The sequence below is a fragment of the Parasteatoda tepidariorum genome, chromosome 1 (assembly GCF_043381705.1).
Source record: "Parasteatoda tepidariorum isolate YZ-2023 chromosome 1, CAS_Ptep_4.0, whole genome shotgun sequence".
In the NCBI taxonomy this organism is placed as follows: domain Eukaryota; kingdom Metazoa; phylum Arthropoda; class Arachnida; order Araneae; family Theridiidae; genus Parasteatoda; species Parasteatoda tepidariorum.
This window is the reverse complement of record NC_092204.1, coordinates 108,536,826-108,553,912: the sequence shown is the minus strand read 5'-3', so window position 1 is coordinate 108,553,912 and position 17,087 is coordinate 108,536,826.

Genomic DNA, 17,087 nt, shown 5'->3' with positions numbered 1-17,087 from the left:
ATAGTTAATTTTAATGTCTACTTTACTTTTATAATTACTTTTAGAACATATTATACTTTTTAAAAAACTCTTACAACAGAATATTAATGAATTAGTTAATGTAATAAATATGTAAAGAAGAAAAATTATTGTTTTCGTTTTCATTGAAATTGTACTTGAGTGGAATTCGGTAATTAATTACACAAAGGCGTGCTATCTTTCTTTCACGAGAGTACTTTTTAATCTGTAACATTTTAAATATCCTTATATACTTAACTACTCAGAAATATGTTTTAGAATAAAATATATAAAAGAGTTTCATTTATATAGGTTTTTAAATATACGAATAATTTATGGATATAAATCACAATTATCTGACAAAAATTGTAAACTCTTTATATCAGCAATTTATGATCCCAAAGTTTAAATTTTATGTTTCAATTAGGGTCCTGTAAGTCCATAGATTGAATAAATTTAATAGGATTTATCAGAATATAATATTTCAAAATTTAAAGAAATCCAAAAATAAATTTTACTTTGTATATGTGTCCATAAAACAATTTTCAGATTTTAGTAATAACATTTATATTCAACAAATAAAGGGCTAAAGGATATATAATGATAAGCCGCACTTTATTTTCGACAGTAGCATTTTTTATCAGTATGATCCTTTCTATTATTTCAAGAAAGATACCTAACACATTTTCAATATTTTCGCAGGATAATACACTTATTGCCTGCATGGAAATGTTAGTATTTTTTAACTAAAGCATCATTCTAGGCAATCTGAAAATACTGCTTACTATTCCATATTTATCAAAACCTTGTACATAAAGTTTAAGATAGATTTCTTACGAAGAATAAAGTCAAGATTTTCTTGACAAATTAAATTATTTATACAAATTTCAGAATAATTTACTCAAAAACAAAAACTCAACTGAAACTGACTTTTGGGAAAACATTGGATTGTGAATAAAATTATAAAAAAAAAATTAAAATTTATATTATAAATGAGCCAAAAAGAAGAAGACGAGAAATAATTACTTTTCTTTTATTTTAAAAAAACTGTGTTGAAATTTTATATATTTAAAACAAAGAATAAATTCCAAACTTCTTGCTAAAAAACTCATTTACCGATAATTTACATTTTTTGAAATGTATAGCTTTTTCTACTAATTTCTGGAAAATGTTTATTTTTGCTCTTAAATGCAAAATCATATGAATTTAAACTCAAAAGTAATTAAAAAGAACATTTTCGACAACTTACGAGTACTTTAAGAAAGGATTAGTAATTCAGATTTTTGTTCGAAATATTCATACCCATTTAGCTTGCCCTCGAAATTTAGGAGAAGTTCTAGAAAGGCATTAAAGAAAATAGTCAAGAATATTTCCTTTTCGATAGAGTAAATTACTCATTAACTATCTGAAACACCTTAACAGTTTCATAAGGAATTCGATTTACTAGAAAATATTTTAGACTTTTTCAGCAAATATTCTCGATAAGAAGTCTACATGATTGACCACGATGAAAAGCTGAAATATACACTTTTGTTTTCATTACTATCATCACCTAATGTATTAAAATTCTTATATTTTAAAATTGAAATTCTTTTTTTTTATTTCAAATTTTTTTACAAAATTTTGCTAATAAATTTCATGTTCTGCAACAAAATTTTTTTAAAGAAAGTTTTCTTAGTTTTTAATAAATTTATGAAACCTCTAAATAGCTGATTCTGTTCCGACAAAAAGAAAACTTATTTTCTAAATTGTATACAAAATTGGCCTCGTGCTTACAATTTTTAGTGAAACCTATTTTAAATTTTTCTTTCCATTCTTAAAACAAATTCCCTCTAAACAATTACTGCCAAGTATCGTGTCAAATACTGATAAGGAAAAATATCCAACAAAAGAAGTATGATTCTGTTAAAATACTTTTGGAACAGAACTAGATAGTGTCGGTTAAAAAAAAATTGTGCAATAGTATACTCTGGGGTGAAATGCGACCTCCAAATATAACTTTCAGTTCATTACAATTCAAAAGATGTTAATACTTGGCGAAATTGGTAAGACATTCGTTTTGTTGCAGGTAGATTCCTCGTTCTATCTATCTCTGCTGGGGAAAGTTTGTTATGTCTTTGCCATAAAGTGATTTTTTTTTATTATAGATATTTTTTGTTTTGTTTGGAATCATCCATTTTCTAATTAAAAAATGTTTAATTTTAACTCTTCAAATTCCCCATACTCTTTTGTTCATGCGTTGATCCTTCATCTAAAATGTAATTAAAAATTCCTTTTTTTTTCTTTCTTCTAATTTGGAGATTATGTTAAATGTACAGTTTAATTACCCAAAACCAGTATGGAAAACGTAAATGTTTTTTTGATAATTATATAAATTGGTTAAGCTTATTTATGCACCGAGTATGCTACAAAGAACGAGATAATAGATAGTTGGTGGTCTTTGGAGTCCCAGAACAGACTGGTAGAATTTTCATTCTAAAATTACGGTGAAATAACCGGCAGCATCCAGTCTATCCAATGAACTGTAAAGCTTACTGCAAAGAAAACTTTTTACCCTTACGGTTTTGAAACCATTTTAAACTAGCAGGGTTAAATAACCTTTGAATAAAAAATTATGCGGTTTTCTGAACATTTACAGCTAGCATGGTTTCAATACTGTAAAAAGAAATTTAACTGAACATTGGAGTTTGGTAGTGGTTAAGTTGGTTATTAGGTTGTGGTAAGTTGGTTAAGTTAGCTGTGGTTATCAAATAAACCGTGTAATACGGTTTGATTAATTTATCTGGTTATTTCATCTATCGTAACAGATGGGAAATGCTAGACTTTTCGGTGCTAACCAACCTTACGGTGCTGCCATCTATGTGCGAATGAGAGCATCATGTTCCAGTTGTTCAGGGTCGAAAACCGTACTGTGCAGCACATTGGATACTATTCACATTTTGAAGTGAATGGAGGAAATGTGGTTGTCAACGTTGGGACTCGAACTAAAGTTCTGTCGGCAGTGCAATTGACATATTCGCCCTCTCGGCTATAATATGTACCAGGCTGCAAGGAATTAAGCGCAATTTAGATTAATCTAGTTGATGCTATAAAATTCTAGTTCTTTAACGGTATTAGGTGAAAGCAGTTAATAAACGGGGTTTCTACAATTTTCTATCATTTATTCTTCGAATACTATCTTAGTTACGGTTATTTTGCTGTTTTGCTTTAATATAGCAAAATAATTGTTCTCTGCAAGTCCACACTTTTTTCTAATAAGTACGATCTATCTGTTTCATGCACATTTTCACCCGTAAAAGAATTTTCAAGTATTTAATACTTAAAGTACTTACGGTTAAAATACTTTATAATCATTTGAAAAATCATGAATCAAACAATAAAATATGAAAAGCATCACCAAATGCACAAATTGATCTTACAACAAATAAATAAATTGCAGCAGAAGTAAATCATTTTTTCCCAGTTCAGACCACTAGATTTGGATTTTCTATGACTGCTATTAAACATAAGGCTATTTATCCAATAAAAAAATTATCACATAAATCATTTCATATAAATGTATAAAAGTGAATAAAAAAATTCATTCAAAGTGTCAGATGTTTATTTTGGCTCATAATAGGTCTGTTTCAACTCTGGTTTTTGTAGCGAAAATTCTAGATTTTCAGTTGCGTCAAGAATCAATAATTTCAGAAAATTAAAAACTTCTAATTTAGGATTCTTATTAGATATATTTTATTTTTTCATTTAAAATTGCCCGAATCAACCCGGGTTCTGCTTCCTAATTAAATAACATATCAGAAAAAAATTATTAGTTTAAAAAATTTTTAAGCGTTAAAAATTTAAATAATTCAAATTTTAATTACTTGATTTAAAGTATTTAATGATGCCTATTACAATGCTTACATGGTTTGAGAAAACAGTGCGTTATTTGGTGTAATTTTATCTTTTAGTTTTATTGGTTATAAAACCGCAAAAAACTTGAAGTCTCTTTTAAATCTAAATTTTTCTACGTGCAATTTATTTCGTAACTTTTCTTTGTTTAAAAAAGTTTAAACTCGCTCACATCAGTAAAAATATTTAAAAAAAAAATCTCTTAAAAACGAATAGAGAGTTTATTTTCTATAAATTCAACTCATTCATAAGTTTTCGCAAGTACTTTAAAATCTAACGTATAAAAAGGCCATAAATCATTTTTAGAGTAAAAATTCAACTATGCAATCAATGACAACGTAATCGATTTACATTATCCTTCGCAGAAACTTAAAATTTGTACTAATACTTTTTCTTCTTTGTTATTTTTACACAGCCAAATTCAGCAGTGCATTGCCAAATTCAAATATGTAATTCAAGTGGTGTTTTTTTCCACGAAACTCACATACGCATCGCTTAGTTTTTCCAAGTGAAAACTGTCACTACTACGTCGTATTTTCATCCATCATCTGGCCATTATTATCTTTGTATTTTGCACAACCATTGATTTTTGCATTTTTTTTTTAATCTCAAAGAAGATAAAACGCAGATTAATTTATAGGGAGATGGTTCGATTTTTCAAATACTATTTTCTGGAAAATTGTCAGTTATCGCAGAATGCTAAGAAAAAAAAAACTATTTTTGTGTTTTAGGCACGCACGTTTAAAGAATATTTCTGCTACATTTGCTCAATAGGGAAACAGAATTAGCTTGTTTTCGTAGTTTTTTTTTAAGCCTATGATAAAAATAAGTTTTGACCTTTTGCCACATCATGGAAAAATAATAAATTATTATTAGATTATTTTGCCATCACGCAAAAAAATGCAACATAAATATTGTTCTGCCTATTATATTAAATACTTCTGCAAACAAGTTCTCTAATCCATTTTTTCTTGCAATATAGCACATTTGCATTAAGTATGAAATGCGCGAATTATTATGTAATGATCCCCTCATAAATTGGGTAGAATTGCACTAAGCATTTCCTGCTTTGTATTAATTTCCTGTTGATACGGGATAAACAAGCCTTTTTTTATCGACATATCCTCTAAACAGGGCTCTATTTTTAACAGGGATCGCAATTTCGATCCAAACATCCAGCGACACAACCACTGTTTATGCAGCTAGATACAAGATAAATCTATCGTGGTGGTCTAGCTGCGTATATCTAGATGTGTATACACAGCGATACGTCATTTCGTTGGTTGAGTTAAATAAGTTTGGAGAGAGGGGTACCAGTTCAGACAATATTCTAGTTGTCTGACCAAGTTCAAAAATCACGTGGTTTCTTACCATCGCTGGAGTTTTACCATGGCTTTCTTACCGCCAAGATATTCTGACTAAGAAAGAGCCTCTAGACGTAGTGCCTTGGCAAAATTTGGAGGCATAAATAACAAATAATTTTTACACCTCTCAGGCTACTTAGCGAGTTCTTGTGCTCATACCCCTCTCCAAATATTCACAGGTTTCTTGAAGCTGGAAAGCATGCAGTTTCAAGATTGGAAGAAAAGTGTTTAAAGGGTGATTTGCTGCATAGAATGCCTAGGATGTTTTATTAGTTGTTCTATAGAACAATGTCTTAAATAGTAATCATTTAATTACTTTCCATTCGATTATAGGCATTTTATACAATGAATAGACATATTATATATGTATAGATATAATATGTATCTTATATCTGTATATGTATATTTGTATATATATAATATGTATATTATATAATATGTATATTATATAATATGTATATCTAGAATTTATATGTATATAATATGTATATTATATCTATCTACATCTATTTTCAAAANATCTGTATATGTATATTTGTATATATATAATCTGTATATTATATAATCTGTATATTATATAATATGTATATTATATAATATGTATATCTATAATTTGTATGTATATAATATGTATATTATATCTATCTACATCTATTTTCAAAATATTATAAAGCAATTGAGCCCCGTAAAGTATAATTATGTATCCTCACTATGAATTCAATCGATTGCGACACCGCGTTTCTCTTTTGCTTGAATAGTAATTCATGAATACATTTTTTACTTCAATTTGGATAAGGTCTCTAAAATAATATATTCTAGACTGTATTTATTTACTCATTATCCTTTTATTTTATATTATTTTTCCTACTTCATTTTGTTATTCGATGTGCAGTATAGAGTCTAATGCTTTCGACTCAGTTCGCATCCTCAAACAAAAGAGGTTATAATAATGTCTGACAAACGGATGGAATATTTCACAGGAAATGCTTTCATCAAAAACAATATTTCGTGGAGTCTTAGCATCGATGTTTTAAAAGTGCATTGAATCTATAAAAAAAATTAACAGTATATCTTTTGTTATTTTATTGGTCTGTCCTTATTTGCACTGTCATTTCGCGAATTTCATAATTTTTTGCTAGTTACATGTACTGCAATATTTAAACGGATTGTCCTTAATAAACTGGTGGTAGTTCATTGTGATTTTGAAGTGTTTACTCATGCTTAAGTATAGGCGTCAAGAAACATGTGAATATGCCTTACATCCCAAAAGATCTAAAAATAGAACATTCATATGACAACAGAAATTTCTAAAAACAGACTTAATGTATCAAACGTTGATACAATTACTTTTCCTAAATGTTTTGTGTTTAACTATTATAAGTCCAATTATAAACAAAGCAAACAAATGGTGTATCACGTGACAATCAATACGCATAGAAATATTACAACAGTGTTTTCAGCAATAATAAATTTTAAACAAAGTTATATTAAATTCTGCGAAGGTCAATTTTCCCCATCTAGATACTTCACTGAATATTTCAAAGGGGATCTATTCTCCAATTAGTATCGGGGGTATACTGCCACTGAGCAACACCTGCAGCCTTTTGTTAACGCTGAAGGTGAGAAAATTATTTCATGGATTAGAGAACGTTGCTTAAAACGCTGTTAACAATGTGCGCACATGGAACAAATCAGTGAGGTTTGAAATTTACTCATTTCGAATGCTATTAAATTTCTATCCCAATTGCTGCCATCAAATTTAATTAAAATATATTGGAAATAACTGTAGAATAAATCCCATATATATATCACGATTTTGTATGAAATTTTAACGAGCTTTTTTATTGTATTGTGTTTATGAATAGCACTAATTTAAGAATAGCATTTACAGAGTTTATAAATAACGCTAATAATTTAAGCCCCATAGTCCTCATGAACTTATGATGCCTTATAAATAGTGATCACGAATATTTTTTTCAAACAATTTTAATTACAACTTTTATCCAATTTATTCCTTTTTTTTTAATTATTCTTTTCTTATGCGATTTGATTTCTAACTAAACGTTGATTAGTTGCACAAAAATATTCAATTTATTTGACAAAATGTTTACAGTGTAGTTCCATTTTAAGTGCTTCGATTGGAAACTGTAATGGAAAATATTCCCATTTCCGGCATTGAAGAGGGAATAGAGTGTAGATTTGTCCGTTTTGAGATTGTGGGTTTTGATTGTATCATAATTGCTAGCATATAATCCATGGATTAATCTAGCATATAATCCATGGAAAAGGAATATGCATATTCCTTTTCCTATAAAGGATGATACCCACTCAAGGAAAAATACTTTCTTGATCCAATAAAACATTTTTTAATGAAACACCAAAACACTAACATCAAATTTTGATATCAGTATGAAATTTTGATATCAATATCAAAAGAGATATTTCCTCTCTGATTTTTAAACACACGAAGATTTTATTTTTAAAGTGGCAAAGGTTTTTAATATTACGATATTAAATATTCATATCGTTATAAAAATATTTTTGTCTTTAAAATTATATGTAGATATTAAAATCCAAATAAAAATGTTAATTTATTTTTTACTGCTTTTTGCTTGAGGGTTTTATTTCTTTTCGTTGACCACCAGCAGTTTGCAAACATATTTTCATTTAATATTTCCTTTTTTGTCCATTGCTCATAGTTCTGAAAATTTTAAATGCAAATCGAAAAATGTCCTTTTACGTTCACGATACATTCCAGAGGCTTTAAAATTTAGAAACCAGTTTAAAATAGTTTGCATAGTTGTTTAGAAACTATTTTTACATAATTCTGAGCTATTTTTATTGCTGAATGATTCAAATGATGACGATTTCACAATAAAAAATAAATAAAAATACAGTAAAAAGTTTTTTACTAAATGTAAACAAAACATATGACAGTGAGTAACTTTGGTAATCATTTAGCATAAAGAAAGTACTCGAGAAAACGCCTCATATATTTTTTTTTATTCCATAAACGTCGTTGAACAGCAGACTCAATTTTGAGTTTACGTCTACTAATGTTATTTTGCCTAGTTATTTTGAACCCAATACAGAAAACAAAACTCCTTGATAAGGAATTTAGAAAAATCTGCCTTCGTGGAAGACTTTTTGATGAAACTAAGCCGGATTTAAAATTATACATAGCGAAAAAAGCTACGAACACTTCCCACGGTTAGCCTGAAGGCAAGAGTCTCAAACACATGATTTATACTTAGGATACTTTACGTCTGCGTTGTAGTCGGTGTGAGGTCGGTTTGGAAGTTTTATCGACCAGCCTTTACTGGATTTCGAAACTGGATCACCTCATTGGAAGAGGGAGCGACAGCTCTATCCTCTTAGCCACCGAGGCTTTCTCACATTACTATTAAAAAAGTCTATGACAAAAGGTATAATTGGATGAAAAAGAGATTTCGTAAAAAATGTCAGATATTTAGATGAATCAATTAAATAAAGCAGTGATCAATGCTTGAATTATCGGAAAATACATGTAAATTAAAGAATTAACACACATTACGTTATTGATTTATAAAATACAAGTTTAATTGAAATAGTAAATATTTATTGGATTTAATGGTACCTTTAAATACTTAAAGTTTTGATTGATTTTTCAGTAAAATTTTAAAAAAAAGGAAAATTTGCAAATATGCTATTCATGTAAAAAGATGGTAAGTTCTCAAAGAATGGTAAATTTGCATTAATATAATGAGTTAGCATTGACTCGACGAGATAGCTGCAACATGACGTGGTAGCAATAATATTGGTAAGTTAGCTTTTACTTGGTAAGTCTGAAATTCACATTTTTAGATTTCTATCAGAGTATTTTCTCTACAACCAGTTTATATTGTGTTGTAAAAAAAATTTTTTTTTCATTAATTTATGCTAGTTATGCATGTAAAACTAAACTGAAATATGCATTTCATTATGTTTGTTAATTTAATTTTCATAGATGATTTAGTTTTAAATTTTTTTTATCTTATTGTAAATCATTCTCCTTTAATATATATATATATNTTATTTTAAAATTGTTTAATAGCATAAAGGATATTGCGCAAAAAAAGGAAACTTCAAATATTTACCCTTTAACATCGATTGGGCACTGTTGTTCCTTTTATATATATTTTATACGCTTTAATTATAAGTAGAGATATATTTTGGAGTTTTTTATAAATAAAAATTTGCTTAATAGTTGCTACAAAAAATCTATTAGACTATCGGAATTATATTTTTTCTTAAATATAAAATGCAAAAATAAGTAGTTTGATTTTCTTTTTTTTTCATATTCAGCAATTTATCAATAATTGATTTTGTAAACTAAAGGAATTTTAATGATAAATAGCTGTTTATTTTAGATCTAAATAACTGCAACTAAAGGCATCTCTGAAAAATTATCGCTGTTAAGTGAACCGGTTCGGAAGATTTTACCTTTAAAGCATAAAAATACACCGGTGTTTCTTGCAGCATTTCATAAACATAAATTATTAAAAAGTTAAACATAACATTCTTCCCTTATTTAGACTTCAATAAGTTAAAAATAATTAAAAAAAATTATGAAAATACATTTAATAAGAATTATGCGTCAAAGGGTTATATGCAGATTATAAATTAGGAAATATTTCGACAAAAAAAAAGACTCTTTTATGGAATTGGTGAGTTTTATGATAAAGTGATAAATTCGTCAATCTCTTAAGGTTTTTGACACGAAAATGTGTCTTAAAATTTTTAATCAGTCATACGTTGTTATTTGGTTTTACTCTATTTATTTGTAAGTGATTGTATTAAAATGCTTTTCGTTTGAAGTGCTTAAAATCATATAAACAAGTATTCTATAAAGATGTTAATATACGAAACAAATAATGATTAGGGAAACAAGTAATATATGTGAGAAATTTCGATTAATTAAACTCAAATAAAAGTGTCTAAAATAACAATCCATTTTACACGCTCAGTGTCCAGAGCATGAACGAGAATTCAATTAACATGTAAGGAACGGATGAAAGAATAAAAATAAAACAAAATTGTTAATTTCAATATAAAGAGCTCGATGGAGGAAAGCCGAGATTGATAGAACAGCAGGGATAATTTTCTTTAAATAATGCATAGATTGAGGCTCTAGTTATTTCTAACTTTAAATAAATTAAGCATTCATTAAAAAAAACTTCATTTAACAATGTTTACACGCGAAGTAAAATTTAAAAAGAAGCCACGTCTTTATCCAACAGTTTTACTTTAATAATACATATTCCTTTTTTTTTAAATTTAATATCTTGTAAACTTTTCCTAAAGCAATTAATTTTTTGCGAAAATGCCATTAAACAATTAAAGTTTTAGAGCAAGACTCTAAAATTGGTAAATTATCATTCTATAAGGTTGAAAAAACATTTCTTTTAAATATTTTCATGGGATAAAATATAAATTATTCATCCGGGGAACTGAATAATTTTATAGTTCCTACTGCGAGCGGAAATGCTTGGAAAAAACTATTTTCTCTGCAGCAAATGTTTTATATTGCTATCTACTTTTAACTAGCAATTTTTTTCTCATGCAAAATATACATAATATATAATTAAGTAAAGATGTTAAAGTTATGCATAGTTATTTGAGAAACGAGGATTGCTAGCGATATTAACTCAGCATATGTTGTTTTATTATACACAAATTAAAACTAAGTTACATTTTAAGTTAAAAGAAAACAGATAACAGGCTAAACTGATGTCCACTTATATTGTACGAAAAGGTTCATTTTGAATAAAACAAAACTGTACTCACGACTTGTAGACCAAACCCTACAGTTAATCTTTCTTTTTATATGTAAAAATGTTCAACCGAAGTACAAATGTTTATTCAAAGAACTTAGACATTCTCTATAGAATAAGAACTGTTGACTCCTGTGAACTCTATAGAATTAGAGCTGTTGTATCAAATACTGTTGAATCAAATTTTTCATTCAAATTAATCATAGTACACAACTTATCATAAAAAACTGTTGAGTTGATGCACAATCACTTTAATAACGCATGGTAACTGAATAGTCTCATCGAACTTATATAAATGAATAGTAGTCTGGAAATCAGTTCCGGAGCTACAGCTAATCAATTGTTTATTATTATTAAGCACGAATATGCAGTCTGTCTAAACTGACTAGCTTCCTCAAGAAACTAAGAAATTTTGAAAACTCATTGTTTCACCTTTACAATTATTTAAGAGGCCGGGATAGCCTCTCTGTCAGGGTGTTGGGACATGTGCGAGAGGCTTTAAGTTCGATCCCAGCAACCCATGTACAAAATGGTGACTAGTGCGTGCCAAATCTGTCGCGGTCACTTCAAGTCCTTCAAGTTCCAGTGACAAATCAATAACTCTGGGTGTATTGGATTGGAGATTGATCGTGCTCTGGTTAAAAATTACGATCTGCCAATGAATGGTTGGTGTGTGAATGTATCCTCCTAGCAAAGGAAGATGTGATGTATATATGTTGTCTCAGGATCATCCTCATGTATGTTTCACAGGCCGTCGCCATTAGCTCATTGTTCAGCTCTAGTGAGACGCAAATAAAAGTACCAATTATTTTAAAAAATTCTGATATATATCCCCTACGTGGGATATCTTTTTCAGGAAAATTAATTTGGAATAATAAAGCAATTTTCAAATATTCGTATAGATAAATTTTAACAACATTTTTTTTTTTAATTTTGAGGAACCTGGTTAGTTTTAGTGAACTACTGGTAAGACACGGTTTCCAATAGATCAACGAAGTCAAACATCACTGACAGACGGATGTTCACTGTCAAATGGTATGTTCTCGGTTCATCATCATGAATGTTTCCCAGACCGTCACCAATAGCCCATTGGGCACGCAGCTAAATTGCGACGTAAATATACAGTGCTACTAAACGAACTTGGTTTATTGAGAAGTAATAGTTTGGAGATAAGATTTTGCATGCATATGTGTATTTTGTGTAGGTTATAAAATATGAATAAGTCCTTGTACATTTGAAGAACAGATATTGCAAGTTAGAGAAGGGCATCATAAAGATAAACCCATGGTTAAAATGAGTTTCTTCATTCCATCTCTATGTCAGAGAGCGTTTGGCGGAAAGGTAATATCACTCGGTCAGGGAAGCTCCTAGATGGTTATTACTAAAGTTTCTGAACATTTCTTCTTACTATAATGCCAAGCAGATCATGTCGAAGTGATCGAAAGTCTAAGGTCTTGACAGAGGAGATTTCAGGTTCATACCTTTCATATCTCAATGTAAGGGAAGTTCCACAGCGAACACAAAGGAGTAGCATAAAACGCTTCATTGAGGTGCGCTTTTATACAGAGTGGTTTCCCCAATCCACTAAACACTTTTTAGTTCAGTGGTTGTGGGTTCGGATCCCGTCTTATATCTTTATTATGTTCTTATTTAATTCGTACGATATAGCTCATATTGGAAGGAACTGATAAACCATCTTTGAAATAAACTCACAAGACTGCACAGGAAAGTATTATAATAAATTTAAACAAAAAGTAGTAGTAATAGTAGTAGCACTTTAGTTACGTCGCATTAGAAATGCGCAGCTGACAATTGACATCAGTCTAGGTAGCATCCCCGAGGAGGATACGGAGACATGCCATCACTTCTGAAAATAGGTTGCCAGTAATTCGTTATTCTCAGTTATAGTAATTCGACGACATGCGCGTGAGGTCAGACACTTAAGCCGTCTTTATAATAAACAGACATGTGCGTATAATAATAAATTAAAAAATACACTGAATTAATTAAAATACAATTCGTTCTGAAACAATGAGGTTGCAGATTCGATTCTCGAATAACCACTGGTTTTATCTTTCAATCTTTTCTATGACGTTCTTATGCAGTTTGTGTTATTTATCTTTTGAAAAGTGCTTTATGTTGATGGGTGGATTCAAAAAGAACAAAAAATTTGTAACGACAGAGAGACATGATTTGTTAAGAAAATTGCTCCTGCTTCACATAATAAGTTCCTTTACATTATTCACTACAAAGGGGATACCTTATCAGAGTTGTTTCGCCTATTCGTCAAACCCTCTGCAACATGACTCTAGAGCAGGGGTGTCAAACTAAAAACCTAACTTGGGCCAAACTAACAATGCTTAACTTTAGGTTGGCCACAAAAAAAATCAATGTTCATAGAAACAAGTATTTTTATTTTGTACATTGTAGTAAACATATATAAAGTTAAATTATCGTTTGATACTTGATATCTCTTCTCTGCTACTATCTGCTACTATTTCAGGAGTAAATTTTATTGGCTGAGACTACGTTCAAAATTGACCCAAAGTGAGCGTTATCAATACAGTTTCGGACAGGAGATTTATTTCCATTCTTAACAGAAAATAATTGCTCACACTGATAAGTACTTCCGAACATCTTAAAAAATAAAATAAAATAATTTCCAATGCGAATTTTCGAGTATTTTTAAACCTTGCAGGTAAATATTTGTAAAATTCAGGCACACCCTAACTTGAATAAATTTTGACTTCAAATTTGAGTCGCACTGAATCTCAATCCCTTCCATTAGCATATTACTGGGTACAGAGTTCATATTAATTGAGAAAATCGAAGAAAACAAACAAAATTTGTCTTCCAAAGAATTTAAATTATGTTCTGAGATTTGAAATTTTTTCTGCGTATTTTTGATACGATGCAGTATCCCTGGAACGGCAGGTGCCGCAAGCCAATTAGAATTTTACATTTTCGCTCGTACGATTTAAAATGATCCGTATGGTTTATAAATAAAATATATTATAATTTTATATGCTAGTTTCCCTTCTAGTTCACATTTCTATTTTATTTTTACTTTGCTTCGGATATATTGACTGAGCCGCAAAAATGTTTATCTTGGGCCGCGAGTTTGACACCCCTGCTCTAGAGGGTTAGAATCCCACCGTAGCCTCTAATGTATTTTTGTGATGCCATTTCCCAACTTTTCTACCAATTCTTTTTCTTGACAAGTGCTTATAAGTGGTATTGATAATAAAACAAAAGCTATGTGTATATGTAATAACAAATATACAAGTAACGCTGTGCAAAGCGTGGAGGTATCTGTACTTCCACTTGACAAAGGTTTAGAATCCTAAATTGAGCACACACGCCTGCAAATGTATGTAATTCCAATAAACCAAACCAATAAACAAATTAATATTCGCTTACGGCTAAAATTCTTCAGTGAGTTAGGAGCGCTACATTTCAACTTGTCTGACTATAAATAATATTACTTATAGAACAATAGAACTGTTAAAAGTTTAACAATTATCGTGTGTGTGTCGAAAATATTGTTATTATAAAAATTTGGATGTAAAAACAATAAGTATTTTATGTTAACGAATGAAATATAGGAGTTTTATTCATTTATTTTTATTTTTTGGGGGGTCTATTCTTTCAACATAATTTGAAAGCCGAATTATGTTGAAAGAAAATATTTTAAAAATAAATTCTTTACGATGCTTCCAATTAGATGCAGACTACAAAGACTTATTATATTCTTGATATAAATTTCTGCTGAAATATGAGTTTAATTGTTTTTGTGAGCAAATTGTTACAAACAATAACCATTGGAAGAAAAAAAAATATCACAAAGTTGTAGATACAATTATAGAAGTTATGAAAAGATCCTTTAAGTATGCCTTTACTCACGTTCTAACCTAGATCTCCAATAAAAATATTTATCTATACTGTATGCAAAAATGATCAGCGTACTTAACTATTACTTATTTTGTTTAAACTAATATATCAGATATTTGAACAAAGAATACTTGATGTTAAGAAATTAAAATTGGAACAAGTATAGAGAAAAAATGAAAAAAAAAATAGAAAATGGTTAGCGTAACGAAGAATGATTAACTGTAAATATTTGAACAGAAAAATAAGGAATAAAAAAATGCACATAATTTATGGAAAAATGCTTTCAATTTTTTGTAAACTTCATTCAAAATACGTTTTTTTTAATTAATTGAGCTCTTGTATTTTGACGGATGAGAATGAATGATTGGTCTGATTATCTATGCATTGTTTCTCTGAAGTATTATTCATTTTATAATGCTTCATTTAAATTTTCTTGTTCTTCGTTTTTATTTATTGAGATTTTAAATCGAAAATTAAATAATGTACTGCTTTTATAAATCCTTAACTAAAAAAAGAAAATACATTTTATGAGTACTTTTATCGTTTTTATTTTTTGAATTTATTCAGGTTATGGGATATGCAGACCTGAATTTTGTGTGCTGGTAAGAATATTTACACAAATACGGAGAGAAAGTTTAGGTTTTTAGCGTGTAATTTTAATTATAAGCTTATTTAAAAAATAGTTATCTAGGTTCAAAAATTGTGTACAGTCTTATTTTTTCTCTGTATTTCTTTTAAAACTTTGCATAAAACCAATTAAACTAGTTTTGCTACAACTTAAGTTATTCAAATAATACGCCAATTCTAATAAACTTACTAAAACAGATATATTAAATTTCATTCCAATATCCTTATTTGTTTTTGAAACATAAATCTTTGAAAACCGTGGTTTGTTTTATTTACTTGAGCTCTTGTTTGTTTTGATCATTTTAAGAAAGGGAATAGTCCCATATGTAATAGGAAGTCATTTACCTCCTGAAAAAATAAAGGGGGCATGAAAAATGTAATGAAGAGACATCTCAAATAAATAAAAACTCCTCTTTTCTTCAATCCATATTAAGCAAAAAATAAATCTATATTAACTTTATTACTTGACATAATCAATAAATTATATTTACACTAATCAATAATTATATTAATTTCTGGAGAAAAAGTAATTATAAGTTTAAGCGTTTCACATAATGGTATAGTTCCGTGCTGGGTTCCGTGAATAAACTGGGTGGTTCATTCAAAATGGATGGATAAAAATTTATTTTTCTAAGTTTTGGAACATATTTCTCAAATACGGGACTGTTTTGCTCTCAGCGAGAACAGGGGCTCTTTATGATTGACAAACAGTATTTTAATAATATTACAACAATATGATATGCTGGAAAATATCTTCACTCAAAAAATTTATATGTTAGTTAAAATTATACGTTCTTCTGTATTTCTGTTCCATAATAAAAATATCTTTACTTGTGAATTTTTAAAATCCTAGTGTTGGATTTCTACTAACCGCTTCCCTTATTATCCCAAGTTAACTCGGGTATGTATATATTGCAAATATTTATTATCCCGAGAAAACTCGGGCGTAGCCGAATTTGTCAGTACGTTTTGTTTTATCACGTTTTTACTCGACCGGAAGCAAAAAGAAAGAAAATAATAATTTGCTGTTATTGTAAGTTTGCCGAGTTTTGTTTGCGAGTTTTGCTGTTTGATTGTGGGACTGCGCACGTGTTTCGTGCTATTTTATACACAATGGTTACTGAATTTACATAGAAAAAAGGGTAAAATAACGGCGCATCACTTCACTGGTGTTTGGAAAGTATCACTTCGTGTTGTTCCTTGTTTTAAAAACTATCATACAAAGATTAATATTAAATTTTTTTTTTTGAATTTCCCCTTGATAACTCGGGACAGTAAACTGATGGTAAATTAAATGTTATTTATACATAAAAAGAATTAAAACTTCAACTTAAAACTTGTGTATTAGGTTTCGTTTTAGCTCCTTGTATTTATTAAGAAAATAAAATGTATATTGATTTTTTGCATTTTTTTTTTCAAAAAAATTGATAAAGGAAGCGGTTAACTCGTACTGTGTTACACTTTAGTTTACTCTAAGAAATCATCATACTTTTACAAACAATCACAAAAATTTTGTGCAAAAAAG